Genomic DNA, 18939 nt, shown 5'->3' on the forward strand with positions numbered 1-18939 from the left:
ACTCTGCTTCTTTTCTGTTTCCTCTCAGAAGGCCGGGAGGTGTTTAACCTCCCACTTGCTAACTATCAGGTAAAACTCTCAATTTGGAAGAAAGTAAGAGGCAGCCCCAAGCGCCCATGGGTGGTAAGTGGCCTCGGGTGAGGTGGTGGCATCAACATTGTGAAGACATAGAGGAGGGGAGACGCAGAGTGTCTCAGATTGCTTTCCATGTGCTGGGTCTTACACTGAGCTCTTTCCTCTCCATCACTGCAGAACCATACCATCATCTCCAACTTAATGGATAAGGAAATCAAGGCTCAAAGAGGCAGAGTACTGGCCCTGGAGTTTGGATCCAAACCCAATCTATCTTTCCTAAAACCCATCATGGTTTTTGTTTGTTTGCCTTTTGCTATATTCAGTCCATACCCTTTGGACTGACGGGCTGTTCCTCTCGAGACACCGAGTTCCCTGTACCTCCCTACGGTCACCAAAGTGATGTTGCAAGACCGAGCTCCAGGAATAGGTTGGCCAGTAGGGACAGCCCTTTCTAGGTCAGCCACTCCCAAAAGACCTGCCCAAGGAAGGGCTTCCTGTCCCATGGCCATAAAGAGTATAGGTGCAGCCAACTTCACCACAAGGTTTGCACCTAGAGGTGAGCCTTGCTGAACCAGCAGGGCGAGATTTCATCAAACAGCTGCTCAGGTTTCAACAATAGCATGGCTGGACCTTGCACTAGTGGGCTGCCTTAGCTACATGGAGGGCAGCCGGCTCTGTCTTCTAACTGCATGGCCACACTCCTGGGGACTGTTCCCTAGACTAGTGCCAGAGGTACTGCCATGGGGGGTCAGGACTCTCAGGTATGTGAGAGATGGGCCTCTGATTAGCTTTCCCTCTAACCAGACTGTTGTATGATTACATCTGGGAGCTTGTCCATACTGCTACGCAGGGCAGCTCATTCCAAACAGAGCCAGTTAATCCTTCCTGGAACTGGTTGCAGGAGGCAAGTTCATTTTAGCCAAAGTGTTCAGCCAGGAGGAAAAGCTGGGAGTGGGGGACAGGACAGGAAACTGAGTCATGCCCAACACGCAGCAGGTGGGCACTGCAACTAACCGTTGCTCATTATTCAGGGTTGCCAAACCCTTGTCCAGCTCCACTAAGAAGTTTTCATAACGCTGCCAGCAAGTATGACGTGGCCTTGTTAATATAGAGACAAATACCTTTCAGCCTGGTTTGCCAGAGGGTGATCAGGATACGACCAGAGGCCCACAGAGAGTCCACGGAAGGGCAATCTTGGAATTTTCAAGGATGAAATCTAACGTTTACTGAGCATTTGTTATGTGCCAAGCATTCTTCTGAGGGTTTCATGTATATTCATGTATTTTGTCCTAGTAGAACTGTGGACTCAGCCTGTTATTTTTAATCCATTTATAGATGTGGGTATGGAAGCACAGAAGATAAGGTAACTCATGCAAACAAAAATGTTTATAAAAAGCAGAGCCCAGATTGGAACCCAGGCATTTTCCTATCTCTATTGAAAAAACCAGAAACAGAAAGTTGCATAAACAGCATTTTTATGTGGGGAAGGGTAAGGATGGCTATGTGGTGTTGATAATTGATAAGTGAGAAATTGAGAGTGTGTTCTATCCTTGTGCAATTGGTGTTTCTCTAGTCTGACACTGCTCAATTCTCTGATCAAGGCACTTATTAGCCAGTGGCGGAGTCTGTGGGGAGGGGGTCACAGAACTGGGTGGTTTGGGGTGGAGTCAGGGAGTTGCTATTGTTACTCACCCCTAGTGCACTGGGGAAGGGCTTGGCACACACTAAACTCTGAGGCTGACACTGAGCACAAGATGCCACACCAAAGAGCAGACAACGCTACTGGAAACAAGGAAAATCACCAACCCCATTCATTGCTTTCCTAGGCCTGCCATACAAATTACCACATTTGCACAGCTCTGGAAGCCAGAAGTCCAAAGTCATTGCATCAGCAAGGCCTTGCTCCCTACAAAGACTCTAGCAGGGAATCCTTCCTTGCCTCTTCCAGCTTCTGGTGGCCCCAGGAGCTTGGCTTGTGGCCACATTACTCCAGTCCCTATCTCCGTCTTCGCATAGCCATCTTCTGTCTTTGTGTCTGTTTTCCTTAAAAGGGCACGAGTCACTGGAGTAAGGACCCACCCTAACCCAGGTTGTCCCCATCCTAATTTATCACCTTTGTAAAGACTATTTTCAAATCAGATGGCGTTCTGAGGTTCTAGGTGGACAGGAATTTAGGGGAGACATGATTGAACCTAGGACGACCATGCATGTGGCAATCTCTGCACTTTGTGAGATCAGCACCGGAGAACTTGGGAGAGACAGGTGGTGATTTGAAGGGCAAATGTGTCCCTTGGAGGCTTCACTCCTCCCTTCAAGGGATGTCCCAAAGTTGTAATCCTGGAAGGCTGTGAGCCAGGAGAATAGTTACTCGAGAAGGGACAGAACTGGGATTTGGAGACTGAGGAACTCGGCTGCCAAGAGTCCTTTATTATCAGCCCCAGGAAGTTTATTCCCAAACTCCCCAGTCACAGCTGTGGCCTCATAGGCTCTCAGCTAAGGATGTGCACAGATTTCCAGGGCCACTGCTCTGACCTCCAGCACTGAGGCTGTCTCCACCTGGGGGGTGGGAGAGGCACGGTTGAGTGAGAAACATGCTTAAAGGGGCAAACGTACCAAATATAAAATGTCCCACAAGAATCGAGGACATAGCAACATACGTGCAATTAATGATACTTTCTAAGGATTGTATTTCACGCCTAAATATGCAACATTTTAACAACAATTTGTCCTTCCCACCCAAATGCCTCCATGATGGGAATTTTGACAGTGTGTTAGTTTAATTTCCACTACCCAAAGATAAAAGACCCATGGAAAGGAAATGAAAAAAGCTAAATGGCTAGAAAGAGCATGGAAAACCATAACCACCAAATTGTAAATCAGTAAAACAACTTGTTAGTCATGGAAACACAGAACTATGTGACTTCTATAATGTGCTCACTTCTTTCATTTAATAAATATTTTCTGGCACAAGTAACAATATTGTAATCTTTCATTAGAGAAATATGTCAATGTTCTACTAAAACTCCAAGTCCTATAAAAAAATCTGTTTTAAATTCCAGTTTTGTGGAAATAATATTAATATTTTTCTATAAATGTAAAACAATGAGTGAATTCATTCGATGTAATTTTCTTTCCATTCTAAAAGAGTACCTAAACGTCACAAAAATAAAGTTGGGGCCAATGCTGTCAATGAAGAGAAATGAAAACACTATGGAAATTGTCCATCATTAGAAGTTTAAACTCTGTGAATCCTGCGTCCTTGTGCCTGGACCCTAGGGTCCTCTTTTTGGGATCTTCACCCTCATTTTCCGTCCTCATTCCTGGGTGCCCCTCTACTCGGCCATGCTTGGAACTTCCTCTTTCCAAGCACTCCTGCCTTCATTTTCATCCTTCCTTCTCTCGGGACTCCTATTTCCCCTCCATTTTCCATCTATCCCTGTCCATTCCTCCAGCAACCACCCTTGCTGGTCACCTGTCCCATCTTCGAGGTGGAATCTTCCACGCCCTTCTCTGAAGATTCACAGTCGCTGCTCCTGCCACTCTGAATTCCCACCCCCTCCCATGCCTGCCCTTCCTGAGAGTGTGAACTTAGCAAAGCTCATGTTTCTCATGTGTCTGTCCCTGCTGCAAAGCACAGGGCAGGTGCCCGATCAGGGCTTGCTGGATGGCTACTGAGTGCCCTGCTACAGCTCAGACTACACCCAAAACATTCTTGCACATTTCCAGTCAAACCAATTGCGCACAGCCTTCCCCCTGGCTGCCTTCACGCTCTCTGCCTCTCCCGTGAACATCCCCACCTTAGCAAAGCCCTGCCTTGTCTTCAAAGCTGGGTTCAGATGTCATGCTGCTTCCCAAGAGACATCTCCCTCCTCACTCTATGATTTTTGCTAGGGCTGCCATAACACTGTACACAAGCCAGGACCTTAAACAACAGAAGTATAATGTCTCACAGCTCTGGCGCCAGAATCCTGAGATCAGGGTGCCCGCAGGGCTGCTTCCTTCGAGGTTCTGAGGGAGCAGTCTGTCCCCAGCCTCACTCTCTAGCTTGTGGGTGGCCACCTTCTCCCTGTGTCTCCTCAAACCCTCTTTGCTCTGTGCATGTTTGTGTTCAAATCTTTTCTTATAAGGACACCAGTCATATGGGATTAGGACCCACCCTAATGACCTCATTTTAACTTAACTGACTTCTCTAAAGACCCTGTCTCCAAAGAGAGTCACATTCAGAGATCCTGGGAGTTAGGACTTCAGCCTATGGATTTAGGGAAGGGACACAATCCAACTTCTAATAGCCGCCTCATGCCTCTTTCACCATTGAGACCTACAGTCCCCATACCTGGGGCCGTCTGTTAGACATATCTAAACACCTTGGTAAGACCCTTTGTCCCTGTCCCAGAGGAAACCACACCCTGGGTTTAGTGAGTATCCCATCCCCAGATTTTCTTCCAGGCTTCTCACTTCTCCTTTTGGTTTCAAAATTGGATCCAAAGTTCCCCTACGTGATATCCAGAATGTTTGTTCTGGCAAGCTCCAGCCTTTACATTTATGAAATATTGTTGCCTCAAAAGCAAGGCTACCTGGACCTGGTTTCTGCCCATTTCCCATGAACAGAAGGCCAAAGGCCTGCAGTAAAAAATGCCTAGTGGGTTGAGACTTTCTGGGGAGAGGTCCAAAAGGCAACTATTTAGGAATTATTTTCATATATTTTTTCTTAACTGAGTAGGATCGTACGGAATTGACTCACTAAAAAAGAATTGTCATAAAATCTCACACCATTGACTTGTAAATGGAATCGAATGTGTAGAGTCTACGTAATGACACCATCAAATGGGAAAGAGCTATCACACTCGTATAACGGATGAGAAGCAGCATGAGCACGGCAGGCGAGCCTCCCAGGGGCATTGGCGTGATTCCACTCACTGCGTTTTTATCTCCAGTTTCTCTAATTTTTGTTATTTTTTTCCTCGGGTCTCAAGACAAGAGCAGAAAGACTTTTTTCTCTCCTAACAAATCACCTCATACAGAAGTCAATAATATAAATACTTACGTGGCTGGGGTCAGTGCCTGGGCTTTATTAAAACTGATTTTTCAAAATGTATTTCCATTGTTACTGCAGCTACAAGGAAACCCTCCAATCAGACACTTTGCATCCTAACGTCAACGCCTGCGTGGTACAAGCCCTAAAGATGGAAAACGGAGTGAGGGAGGTGGAGGGGAGATGCTGTGGGCTTCCCGGGATGAGCCCTGCAGGGCCGGTTTCCTTGGGGGCAGCAAACCCCAGGAGAATTCTCCCTCACTTCCTTTCCAGGAGATTCCCCCAATCTCCCACACGCACCTCCACGGCTCCTAGATCAAGCTCTGACTCTGCTCGGCCTCATGGTTGCTGGCTACGCAAAATAATCAAAGATGCCCTCGGTGGGAGTCATGCACCCCCCACCTGTGGCTGAAGGCCAGGCCACACACTGGAGAGTCTCAGCACACAGGCAGGACGCTGTGGGTTCGGTTGCCAGGAGCATCTGTTCGGAGAGTGGACACAGTACAGGGCTCATCCCGCATCACACTGTCCTGCCCTGGCAGTCACACCCGGTCCTCTCAGGGCCAGAGCCTGGTTTTCTGTAGAAAAACGTAGAGAGTCCACTGGCTAGTTTCTGGGCTGGGCGACCTGGGCCTGTGTTAAGCACAGCCCACTCTCTGCATGCTTCTCCTACCCCTCCTCTTAAATTATTGGGGTTCCTATGATGTGCAAGCTGGGGGACCTGATTAAGTTATGTGCTCTGGACTTGTTAAGTACGACTAGCTTAGGGAAGGACTAAGCCTGTGCTCTGATGGCGTGGGACGGTCAGCACTCAAACTGCGCAAAACACCAGCCCCTGCGAACTAAGGAAGATCCATAGAGGAAGTCATCTCTTCCCCATGGAAACCAGTGCTCAGTGTGTTTCCAACGCTCACGTCACCAGCTGATAGAGAGGAGAGGCATGAGCGTGCGTGGGAATGGCCGTGAAAACAAACTCCAAAGAAACGTGGCCAGCAGCAAGAATCTCTAACCACATGGATCGCATAAAACCAGGGAGGAATGCAAGGAAGGAAAGTGTGTAAGGAACAGCAAAGAAGGAAGGCTCAGCCACAAATCTCTCTCTCTCTCTCTCTCTCTCTCTCTCTCTCTCTCTCTCTCACACACACACACACACACACACACACACACACACACACACACACACGCCACAAGGGATAACATAATACCCCAAGGTATAACCTGCAGACACACTGAGATCAGTCCCTCCCTCCTGCCTTCTCATTCCGAACCATTCTGGTCAGTCTTCCATTTAGCTTAGCTGGCCCTTTCATTATATTCATACTTTGAACCTTTCTTTATGTGTCAGGATTTAGGGATATTGTTTTCTTTTGTAATTTTCCAACAAGTTGCGAGGGGGAAAAAAGCATACATACCTTAAAAAGAACTTGCAAAGTGAACATTTTTCTTTGTACCCACAATAATCTTTTATTTATTTCTTTTTTTTTTTTTCTTTTGAGATGGAGTCTCACTCTGTCGCCCAGGCTGGAGTGCAGTGGCGCGATCTCGGCTCACTGCAAACTCCACCTCCCGGGTTCACGCCATTCTCCTGCCTCAGCCTCCCGAGTAGCTGGGACCACAGGCGCCGCCACCACGCCCAGCTAATTTTTGTATTTTTAGTAAGATGGGGTTTCACCGTGTTAGCCAGGATGGTCTTGATCTCCTGACCTCATGATCCGCCTGCCTCGGCCTCTCAAAGTGCTGGGATTACAGGCGTGAGCCACTGCGCCCGGCCTCTTTTATTTCTATTATAAAGGCAACACTTTTTTGTGCAAAATTTGGAAAATACAGAAAAATATAAAGAAGGTAAAAACCATCCACAATTCTTCCTCCCAGAAACAACCATAGTTGTATTCTAGAAAATGTATTTGTATGTTTATTATAGTTGATCCAAAAGAACAATCGAGGTAAATATGAATACAATTTTATTGTATGAAGGTGGTTTCACACTGTATGTACTACTGCATATTGTTTTATTTAAAGTAACGTTGTGAGAATTTTAATATGGTACTAAGTAGTCTTTGAAAGCATAATTTTTAATAGCTACAAAACATTTTTAAGGAGTGTATCACAATTTCTTTTCCCATTTCTCTATTCTTGGATCTTCAGAAGGTTCCTAATTTTCTCTCGTGAACATGCTCCAATGACTCCCTCTGTACATAAATTTTTGAGCACATTTCTGATCATTTCTTTAGGATATTTTCTTAGGCATGAAATTGTTGATCTAAAGAGAGTAAACCTTCCTACGCTGTCTCCTCTCTCCCACCTGTATGAAAACATCCATTTCACATAATTGCCAAAAATGGAAACAACCCAATTGTCCACTCAAGTAGAATAAATAAACAAGATGCAGTCTGTCTACAGAGTGGAGCATTATTCAGCTATCTAAAGGAATGAAGTTTTCCCACCTATTACAACAGGGTAAGATCGTATGCTAAGTAAAAGAAGCCAAACACGGGCCGGGCGCGGTGGCTCACGCCTGTAATCCCAGCACTTTGGGAGGCCGAGGCGGGCGGATCACAAGGTCAGGAGATCGAGACCACGGTGAAACCCCGTCTCTACTAAAAATACAAAAAATTAGCCGGGCGCGGTGGCGGGCGCCTGTAGTCCCAGCTACTCAGGAGGCTGAGGCAGGAGAATGGCGTAAACCCAGGAGGCGGAGCTTGCAGTGAGCCGAGATCGCGCCACTGCACTCCAGCCTGGGCGACAGAGCGCGACTCCGTCTCAAAAAACAAAAACAAAAACAAGAAGCCAAACACAAAGGCCACATGTTGCCTGATTCCATTTATGCAAATTGTTTTGAATAGGGACATGTATAAAGATAGAAAGTAGATGAGTAGTTACCAGGGCTGGGGTGGTATCACACAGTGACTGAATATGGGGATGACACTTTTTTTTTGCTGTAACGGAGACATTCTAAAGCTAGATCGTGGTGATGGTTGCACAATTTTGTAAATTTACTAAAAATCATTGTATTGCACACTTAAAAGGAGAGAGTTTTGTGGCATGTAAATTAGACCTCAATACAACTTTCAAAGTCATTTTCACTACTTATTGTTTCAGATTATTTTAGGATCATTCACTGAATTTTCCAAAATCACTATTCCACTAAAATTTGAGGAAGACTTATATTTACACTAATAATTTAGTATCAAGAAAAATAATGTGCATTCTTATTTCTTAAACTGTCTTTATGTTACTAGAGTCACATTCTTCATTTTTATTAGCTAAGTCCTTTCTTAAGGTGAGACCACTCATTTTCTTTTGATTAATGTAATTTTTGCCATAAATATTTCCAGCCTATTATTACAGTGTAGAGAAAAATATTTTTATATTTATTTAACCTTCTATCACTTTGCTTAATTTAACTCTTTTAGATTCATTTGGTATTAGAAGCATACAATTGTAGAAACTTCAAAGAGTTATTAGGTCTCTTTCTAATAATAATTCTTCCTTCCCCTACACTGGCCAGACTTCCAGCATTAATTAGGAGGATGATGTTGATAACAAATAAAATTGCCTTATTCCTGATTCTAATGAGAATTTTTCCAGCGTGTCACCACTAAGTATAATGTCGACTTTTGTTTCTTTTTAACCTTTTTATTTTGAAATAACTATACATTCACAGGAAGTTGCAAAAATAGTACAGAGAGATCCTATGAATCCTCTGCCCAGTTTGCCCCGTTGGCTACATCTTATGTAGCTACCCTACAATATCAAAGCCAGGAAACTGGTACAGACTCAGTGCGCAAATAGTTTTGTGTCATTGGTGGTATATGTAGATTTCTGTAACCACCAGGCAGACAAGATATGTAACTGCTCCATCATCACAAAGATATCCTTTGTGCTTCCCTTTAAAGTCAAGCCATCCAGCCCCACCATCTCTCAACACTGGCAATCACTGATCTGATCTCCACCTCTTTAATTTGGTTGTTTCGAGAATGTTCTATAAATCATATAGTATGTGACCTTTTGAGACTGGCTTGTTTTACTTGCCCCAATTCATTTGCCATGCATGCAAGTTGTTGCACATGTCAGCAGTTTGTTTTCCTTTATTGCGGTATTATTCTCTGGTATGGACGTACCATAGTTTGTTTAACCATGCACCTATTGTTGGTAATTTTAGTGTTTTTAGCTATTGCAAATAAACTTGCTATAAACAACCACTGCAGATTTTTGTGTAGGTATAAGATTTCAATTCTCTGAGATAATCGCCCAGGAGTATGATTGCTAGGAAATATAATAAATATATGTTTCGTTTCTTAAGAAACTGTCGAACTGCTTTCCAGAGTGGCTGTACCACTTGACGTTGCACAGCAATATGTGTGAAATCTAGTTTCTTTGCATCCTTGCCAGCATTTGGTGTTGCCGTTCTGTTTTATTTTACTTGTTCTAATACGTAGGTAGTGATTTCTTATTGTGGTCTTAATCTGCATTTCTTTAATAGCTAATGAGGTTGGAAATCTTTTCAAGTGCTTATTTGACCCAGGTACACTCTGTATAGTAAATGTCTCTTCATGTCTTTTGCACATTTTCTAATTGAATTGCTTGATTTTTACTGTTGCATTCTGAGAGTCCTTTATGTATTCTGGATGTGAGTCCTTTCTCAGACATGTGATTTGCAAATATTTTCTCCCTGTCTGTAGCTTGTCTTTTGATCCTCCTAAGAGGGTCTTTTGCAGAGCAAACCTTTTTGATCTTGATGAAGTCCAATTTATGGATGTTTTCCTTTTATGGATTGTGCTTTTGGTGCCATGTTTAAGAATTCTGCACCAAGTCTTAATCTTGAAGATTTTGAATTGTGCCTTTCTAAAATTTTAGTTTTATTTTTACATTTAAATCTTTTCTCTATTTTGAGTTAATTTTTGTATAAGGTGTGAGGCTCAGGCTGAAGTTTACTTTTTGCCTACGGAAATTCAGTTGTTCCAGTAACATTTGTTGAAAGTGATTCCTCCATTGAACTGCTTTTACGTCTTAGTCAAAAATCAGCTGGGCATGTTTAGGGGTATTTCTTTTTCTCTGTTCTGTTCCGTTGATCTATGTGTCCATCTTTCCATCAGCACTACAGAGTTTAGGTTACTGTCACTATATAAGAAGTATTGAATTCAGGTAGAGTGACCTTTTGAAATGTATTCTTTGTATTCAACATTGTTTTTGCTATTCTAGTTACTTTGCCTTTCCAAACAAATTTCAGAATAATCTTGTCTCTACAAAAAAAATCTTGCTTGGTTTTTAATGTAAATTTTATGAAGCCTATACATCAATTTAGTCAATGGATCAATTGACTTCTTTACTACATCATCTTCTAATCCATGAACACAGTATCTCTATTTCGATCTTCTTTGGTTTCTTTTATCGATGTTTTGTAGTTTTCAGAATACAAGCTTGTGTTAATTTTTTTTACATTTATTACTAAGTATTTCATTTGTATTAAGAAACTATAAAAGGAATTATATTTTTAATTTTACCTTTCAAGTATGTATTGCTAGTATACATAAATACAGTTGATCTTTGTCTGTTGATCTTGTATCCTGAAACCTTGTTGAACTCATTGCGTATGACTGCAATTATTTTAAATTTGCTTTGGATTTTCATGGCCCATCTTGCTGTATGTTCTCAGGGCCTTGGAAAAACAACGTGTACTCTGCTGGTTTGGGGTGAATTATTTCATAAATATAAATTAGGTCTTGTTGGTTAGTGGTGTTCTTGAGTTCTTTTATGTGCTTGCTGGTTTCCTGTTCTTCTACTTTCTCTCTCTATCACCTGGACTACTCTAGGTACCTCATATAAATGGAATCAGACAATGTGTTTCCCTTTGTGACTGGCTGATGTCACATAGCATGACATCCTCAAGATTCATTCACATTGAAGCAAGTGTCAGAATTTTCTTCATTTTTAGGGCTGGATAATATTCCACTGACTTGATTAGATTTTGGTGTTTTAGGGTTTTGTCTCTTTTTTTTTCTTCTTCTTTTTTTTTTTGGTAGAACTTCAGCAGCATAATGGAAGACGTGGAGTTGGCAGTGATCCCCATTCCAACCTGGTCCCCATTCCAACTCCAGCCACTATGATACTGCATTATGCTTCTATGAAGCCAGGGGTTTTTTTGTTTTGTTTTGAGATGGAGTTTCACTCTTGTAACCCAGGCTGGAGTACAATGATGCAATCTTGGCTCACCGCAACCTCCATCTCCCGGGTTCAAGTGATTCTCCTGCCTCAGGCTCCCAAGTAACTGGGATTACAGGTGTGCGCCCATGCCCAGCTAATTTTGTGTGTGTGTGTGTATGTGTATTTTTAGTAGAGACGGGGGTTTCTCCATGTTGGTCATGCTGGTCTCAAACTCCTGACCTCAGGTGATCCACCTGCCTCAGCCTCCCAAAATGCTGGGATTACAGGTGTGAGCCACCGAGCCCAGCTGAACCCAGGGTTTTAAAAAAATAGTCCTGTTACTGAAATCAATTTCACCAAACAATAGAACAATTAAAGGAGCTAGTAAACTCTGTTTTTGTTACAATGATTGTTTACACTATACAAATCAGATGAGTTATTCTGTTTTGCCAGAAGATAACTTAGAGAAAATAGTTTGAAATTCTATATTATTTACATGGTAGACTAAACTAGACCCATCAATTACCATCTACTGAGTTTTTACATAAGTATAATGTTCTTAAAACAAACATTGTTGTTATTGCCATTCAGTCTAAGATTTAATTATTGGCTTATAGAGTGAAAAAATTTAAAAGCCAATCAGTTTAAGGTGTAAAGGAATAAAAAAATCCAAGGAAAACTATCATTGAATACTTCATCTACACTTTAATAAAGTCACAGAATACATATTTTCTCTTTTTGACAAATTGAACATAAAGAAAATAAAAGATCCAGTAAAGAGGAAGAAGAGTGGCAAGGAAGGAAGGTCAAAGAACTGGAGAAAGGATGGAAGGGAGGGAAAGAAAGAGGATCTCCCAGGTCTCACCCTGCAATATCAAGTTTCCTTCCAGAAGTGAAGTTGCCCTCAGCTGAGAGAACTCCATCCTGGGAAATGTCCATGCACATACTGGTGGTGAAGGATGAAGTCTCAGTTTTGCGTCAATGAATGGCCTGGGACTTAGAGGTTTAAGCCACCTCATTAATGTTATGTTGACTTTATTTTTGGCATAAGAGTGAAATTTTTTTTCATTTATTTCTGATGTTCACTTAACAAAGACAGAGTATGAGAAATTTTCCTGAGGTGAGGAGGACATTTGAGGCAGTGTAGACAAAAGACTATTTCTGCTCAAAAGACCATCCAAGATATAAAGACAGAAGTTAGAGGCCATCGCTCAAATGGAAGAGAGATTTTAAAAGCCCTGATTATCACAGAAACATACACTTGAGGACCTTCCACAAATGTAATTCAATCTGAAAGTCTTTTTCAAGGTTAATGAGTATCAGAGAAAGTTATAAATTAAATGTTTTTAAAATATAAGCTTGACCATTTTTAATCAAGCTAAAAGAGCTATTTCAATTTTCTATGAAAATGCATGTTAAGATGATCTTAAGTCCAGAATAATTTGAACATCTAAATTTGCACAATATACTCTTCCTATTCAGTAAGTATTTAGCCTGACCATTCTCCATTAATCCTCTGTTAATGCTTCATTAATAATCCCAGAACTCATACAATATGACCAAATTCATATAGAGATGACCTTAGAACTCAGGGAATTCATGCCAAAACTGACAACCTTAAGTGGTGTTTGTGTTAGGAAATGAAATGGTAATAAAGTATGGAAACTACATGAAAACAGAAATCTATATTTTCCTTAACTAATTCACCTCCAGCAAGATGAGTTGGTTTTCTAAATTTTTTTCTGACAGACTGTTTGGCTTCATCCTTGGATGTGTATTTCATTTTGGCTGAATTCTCTACACCACTCCTTGCTCCAAGCCATGTTCTAAGAAAAGAAAACTTCAGAAATAAGGGAAATATCTTCTTAAGTCAGAAACAAGAGTTTTCATAACACTAATTTTGTTGCTAGTCCTTGCTTTTTGTAACTGACATAGCTTCACATAACCTGCAAATAACTTTTGAAATAATAATTCAAAATATTGACAAACATCTCTGCTCAGCCTGGCGGAAGGTAGTCTCTATAACAGGTAGTAGAGTGCTGTCATCTTATTTATCATACCATGTTGTTGTGAGGATTAAATGAGAAAATACTCATAAAAACACAAAACACAGTCTAAGCTGGCACCTAACAAGTGCTTAAAAACTTGTTGTCAGTTTGTTTGTTGTTTTGCAGTACTTACCAGGAAGAGGTTTCAGGTCAGTTGGAAAAATACTACTGCACGTATGGGATAGTAGTGCTTATATGTATATATACTCACATACACACACACATATATGTACATGTACATATATATACACACATGCACATATATAAATATACGTACATGTATATATACACACATACATATATATCATATATATGCAAAATAGAATTATATACATGATAGAATGATAAAATTAAGTGCTAAGCTATATACTATAGACAGTATAATCACGACTGAGTTCAACTGGATCACTGTACATTGACTGTCTACTATATTGAAGGCACAAGATTGAAGACCATATTGAGATATGATGTGTATGCTATTACATCATGTTATTGCAAAGGTGATGGAGACCACTGAGCATGATCATTGTCAACCAAAGTTTAAATAATGCAAAATCTGCTTCTAAGGTGAATCACTAAATGATCACTGCTAATTTTCCTCTCTCCAGCAAACATTAGAAAAATTCAAAGATTAATGGTTAAAAAAAGTTAAGTTGCAAAAGACAGTATTTCATTTACAGAAATGCAAAACAGCTTTTGAAATCAATGTTTCCATCTCCTTTTTTTCAGCTTGTAAACCCATAACACTAAAACACCCTAACTGATTTTATTTCTACACTTTGTTAAAGTGATGTGATCCCAAGTTGGGACCTCATCTGCCCAACGTTTAACCCTCAGAAACCTTTCCCAGCCTGGTTTTGAACTCACAGAAACGGCAGCTTTTAATGGAAATGCTGACAGACTCTTAAGTATAGCAACGTGAATGGCACCAATGATAATAAATATGAGGAGTGATTCCCAAACCGAAGACGGGCAAATAGTTACCCAGCTGCTACAGAAATAGCAAGATAGAATTTAAAAAAAAAAAAAAAAAAAAAAAAAAAAGGAGAAAAGAAATTAAATGAAATGGGTATGAGCTGGAAACATCTGTGCTCACCACAGAGGAAAATGCATATTCAGCAGCCAGTTTATTGGCTCTTTAGAGGATGTGAATGGCGCATTGTAAATAATGACCCGCCTGTAATAAATTCCCCGTAAAAAAGAGGGGCTCGTGTGTTCCTCCCACAATTCACATTTCTGGGTCCCTGCTGTGAGGGATGATTCACAGCAGTCACAAATTCCTGTTTTCAAAATGCTATTGTATACTCCAGGGCTTTCATTAAGTTTTGCACTAGCTGGGGAAATTTAAAACTTGAGAGAGAGAGAAAGAGGGGAGGAGAGCAGCTTTCAGTGGTGACTGCGCTCAGTACTCAGTCTGCAGGGCGCTGATCAGAGGGTGTGTCTTCCAAACGACCCAGTTGCCTCCCATCCTTCTTTTTTCTGGAAGTCCATAAGGAAAGAAGAGAGTGGGGACCAGTGACCTCCTTATGTGACTGGAAGGAAAAGAGACAAGAGAAAGGTCTTTGCAGCTGAATTTTGAAAGGCAACTGGGAGACAGCAAGTGAATCCAGGGCACTAGAGTTAATGGGTTCCACAAGGAGCCTGCATCTGCCATAACTTTCCAGGGTGCAATGTGCCAAGTGCGTCTTCAGAGTTCTAAAGCTTGGATGGCCCGTGAAGATTTAGGATTGTGCTATTACATGTTCAAAATATATCTGTTAAATATACATACTATGCCTGGGGCATAATGTTTGGTCTTAAGGTCATAAATACTTAAAGGGGAAATTGACCAGTCAGGATGGAAATCATTTCCTCTCAGCCCAGGCATCAGTACAAAGAAATGAGCGCTCTTGCCCAGCTCAGGGGATTTTGGTGACTGCATCTGATGTGCCTGATGCTGGTGCCTGGCCTGTTGATGCTGTGCTGGACAGGGCTACTCCCCACGTCAGGCCTTGCCCCTCCAAGACACAGTTTGATATTCCGTCTGCATCATCTTGGCCAAATGATTGTTCCACAGCTGCAAAGTGCACTAATGAGAAGAGCTGCCAGAGTGTCACAGATCCCCGTGTTCCAAGGGTTTAGGAAGCACACTGTCTGGGGCTACCTATGCTCACACATTGGGAGGAGACGGGGATGGTCCCAGAGGCTGTCAAGGTGCCAAAACCCGGGCTGGAACCCACCACTGTCTGCGTCTTACCAATTCCCAGTGAAAGCAAGAGGCCCCCAGTAGTACCAAACCCGCGTGTTCAGGTGGAGAAGCCAACAAAGGCACCAGAAAAAGGTGAATTCCAATTAAGAGAACTAGAAGTGTGTTTATCAACAGCAATAGATCACAACAAATTTTTCTCGATGTGTCTCTTCCTGGGATTCTTAGACCTCCACTCATTCGTGTCCAGATAACAAATGTAGTCACATCATTTTCTAACATAAAAGAAAAAGAAACAGTTAATCTAAATTCTTTTCATGTTTTCTCTTCTGTCTTTCCAAATAAACTAATCCTTTTCAAATAAGTGCATGACTAGGACCAGTGAAATCTTCCTGTTTTGGAAAATAGTCTATTGAACAATCTTCTGTAGAGGTACTAGGATAATTCCCAATAATTTTGTTCTTTGTTAAGGCTTTTTAGGATTTTGCAAGGCAGGATTAAAGGCAAAGAAACCAGGAACTAAGCATGCTTTGTTTTGCACTATGCCAAGCCCTACCTTTTGTAGTCTGCAGGCGGAGTGAGTTGTCAGGGGCACCCAGGACAACCAAGCATGCTGGTTCTCTCTGCTTGGGCACAGACAGGGAAGGCCTGAAGTGGGTTCTGGTGGCCTTGCCCACTACCCTACTGCAGCGTGTATAAAGAATGACTGGGGCTGGGCCCAGTGGCTCACTTCTGTAATCCAAGCACTTTGGGAGGCCAAGGTGGGCAGATCACTTGAGGTCAGGAGTTCGAGATCAGCCTGGACCACATGGTGAAACCCCATCTTTACTCAAAATACAAAAATTAGCCAGGCACGGTGGCACATGCCTGTGATCCCAGCTGCTGGGGAGGCTGAGGCGGGAGAGTCACTTGAACCCGGGAGGTGGAGGCTACAGTGAGCCAAGGTCACACCACTGCACTCCAGCCTGGGTGACAGAGCGGGACTCTCTCTTGGAAAAAAAAAAAAATGACTGGAATGAGGATGAGGTGAACTCCTCAGGGACCATCAGACTGTGGCCTGTGGCAAAATTTAGACAGGTATGTTTTAAAAAAGAAACATCTCTGTGAAAATGAGTTAAACATTTGAGGAAAGAGGAAGATAGATTTGCAATATTTGTTATTGAATGGATCAACAAGACTTTACTGTGCACCTATTATATGCAGTCAGTGTAAATTTTACAGAAGATTCCAGATTATTGTTGTGACCTCTGCCCTCTAGGAACACAGAATCTCAAGATATCTGCATCTTAGCGATTCACTAACACAAAGAAAAGAGTGATGATAAAATATAGGGATTAAAACAGGATACTACGTAATTTTTGAAGCTATAAAAGAAATGGATAAGTAAACTTAGATTACTCTCTAAATTCAAAAAACTGCAGCATCAAACTATTTGTTGAATCTGAAAGAATGGCTGAGAAAATAGAAAGTGATATTATTTTGGATAGTAAGTAAACTATGTAGACCAATGACTCCAAGAGGTAATAAAAGCTGAAAACAACTTCAACAACAGAGCAGATCTATTTGAACAACATATCCACATTAGTTTTCTAAGAAAGTCAAAGATTTGAACCTAATCATGCCCTTTAATTGAACAGGCACTGTTGGATTATCCCACAAGTTGAATAAACCATGGGTGCTGTGCCCAAATATGTTATGGTTAGTGTCTAGAAAGCAAGCTGGGAATACTCAGAGAACAGCTCTGACCCCTGGTTGCAGATTTAGACCGTCCCGGCTGGGACCCTACTGCATTGGTAGTTACCAGAGCAGACATTATAGCAAGTGGGTATCAGATTGGAAGCAAGATGTCCAATTTTGAATGACAATAAAACAATCACTATGGTACATGCTGAAACTCCTAAACTGCCTATGCACACGAATCTATTGCACATATAACACACATGTATATATTTGTCAAGATTCATCCTAAAAGAAGAACAAGAAAGTAAGCCCAGTTTCCAGGTGGACACAATCGACAACTCTATAAAAATCAAAAGAGAAAACAGTCTTCGTGGCTCCCCTAGGTGAGTACTGGCTTTGTTACTGGTATCTTTTCTAAGACCACACTTATCTACAGACTTCTTGTCTTGACTGTGCCCTGTTAGATGCTTTTAATTCTGTATCCAGGTCCCCCTTTGCTGCTATGACGCCTACACCACATTTGTGGTTTACAGTTAAATTTTTTAGCCTGTCAGAATGCTCATAATTATTTTAGCTGATTCCTAAAGCAAACTGCTGTTCAGATGAACTAGACCTGCTTGTGGATATTTTTTAAATGCTTATTATCCATTATATTACAAAATAAAAATAAAACATGTTACATATATGGAATGAGTTCAATTAAAAAAAAACTATACTCATTCAAATACAATGGAACCCTGATTTATTATCAGCTTTCCTGTGGATGGTAGGGTTATAAATAATATCTGTTTTTACTTTTCTTTTTGCTTTGCTTTGTTTTGTTCTATAAGTTTTCTGTTTCTAAGCTTGAGGACATCGTCTATGTAAAAAGCAATTTTTTGAAAATTGCCATTATAACTATTATAACAAAACATTGTTATTATAAAGTAAAATATAAAGATATAAAATGAAGACATGTTGAGTATTTTATTTAATTCAAGCAATGAGAGAACCAAAAGGATGTCATAAGTAGTTCTAAAGAGAAGTTAAAAAAAAAAAGAACAAATTTTTATAGTGTAATAAAATGTAGGAAGAGATGTCCAAATGGAGGTAAAACTGGTTTTTCCACAGGGAGAAAAGATCATTCCATTGAACCTCTATTGACAGAATTGTGTGTCGGTAAACAAGAATTTATTTCACATTGCTATCAACTACCTACAATTTGCAAGGTTATAAAATAATCCGTGCAGAATAAAGATCTACTAACTCAGAGTTCCCCTCCATGAGCCTCTAAACTTCTCTAGCATCAAACAATCCATGGTTTTCCACTGAACCACAAATTTTCCCCTACACCATTTAGTTCACCTCTCTTTCCAGAGCTGTAAACTCATTTGGTCAAAAGTAGGCCCACTTAATAAATATTTACTTAAAGAAAGGGTAAATGTATATATTTTATAATTAAAATTGTCCAAATGAAAGTTTTTTTTCAGGGAAGTTCTATTTCTGGACAGTTGATAGAGTTGGGAAATTCCTAAATTTGCCTCCCAGACTGTCATAGTACAGTTGTGCAGGTTGCAGACTGAACAGCAATAAGAAATATCATAAACATGTAATCCATGTAAGTATCACTAAGGTTGCTCAGAACACTGAACAACCTGGAGTCAGGAATAAGAGTGAGGGAACGGAGCGAGGAAAGAAGCCGAGAACACTAGCTCTGAGTTGGGAAGCAAGTTCATTCCACCTGCTATACCTAGGTTGGGACATGGCTGCTTATCCACTGTTTTTTCTTCCCACCA

At 41.2% G+C, this 18939-nt stretch overlaps 1 long non-coding RNA gene across 1 annotated transcript in view; it reads right to left on the reverse strand.

Annotated features, from left to right (window-relative positions):
- LOC126941275 (uncharacterized) overlaps positions 1 to 18939 on the reverse strand; it is a 37534-nt gene that overhangs the window by 2160 nt on the left and 16435 nt on the right. Inside the window, exon 2 of the long non-coding RNA XR_007721224.1 lies at positions 5120 to 5252. This is a non-coding gene — a long non-coding RNA (uncharacterized LOC126941275). The remainder of the gene's footprint in view (positions 1 to 5119; positions 5253 to 18939) is intronic.

Source organism: Macaca thibetana, chromosome 18, assembly GCF_024542745.1.
Source record: "Macaca thibetana thibetana isolate TM-01 chromosome 18, ASM2454274v1, whole genome shotgun sequence".
Taxonomy (NCBI): Eukaryota; Metazoa; Chordata; class Mammalia; order Primates; family Cercopithecidae; genus Macaca; species Macaca thibetana.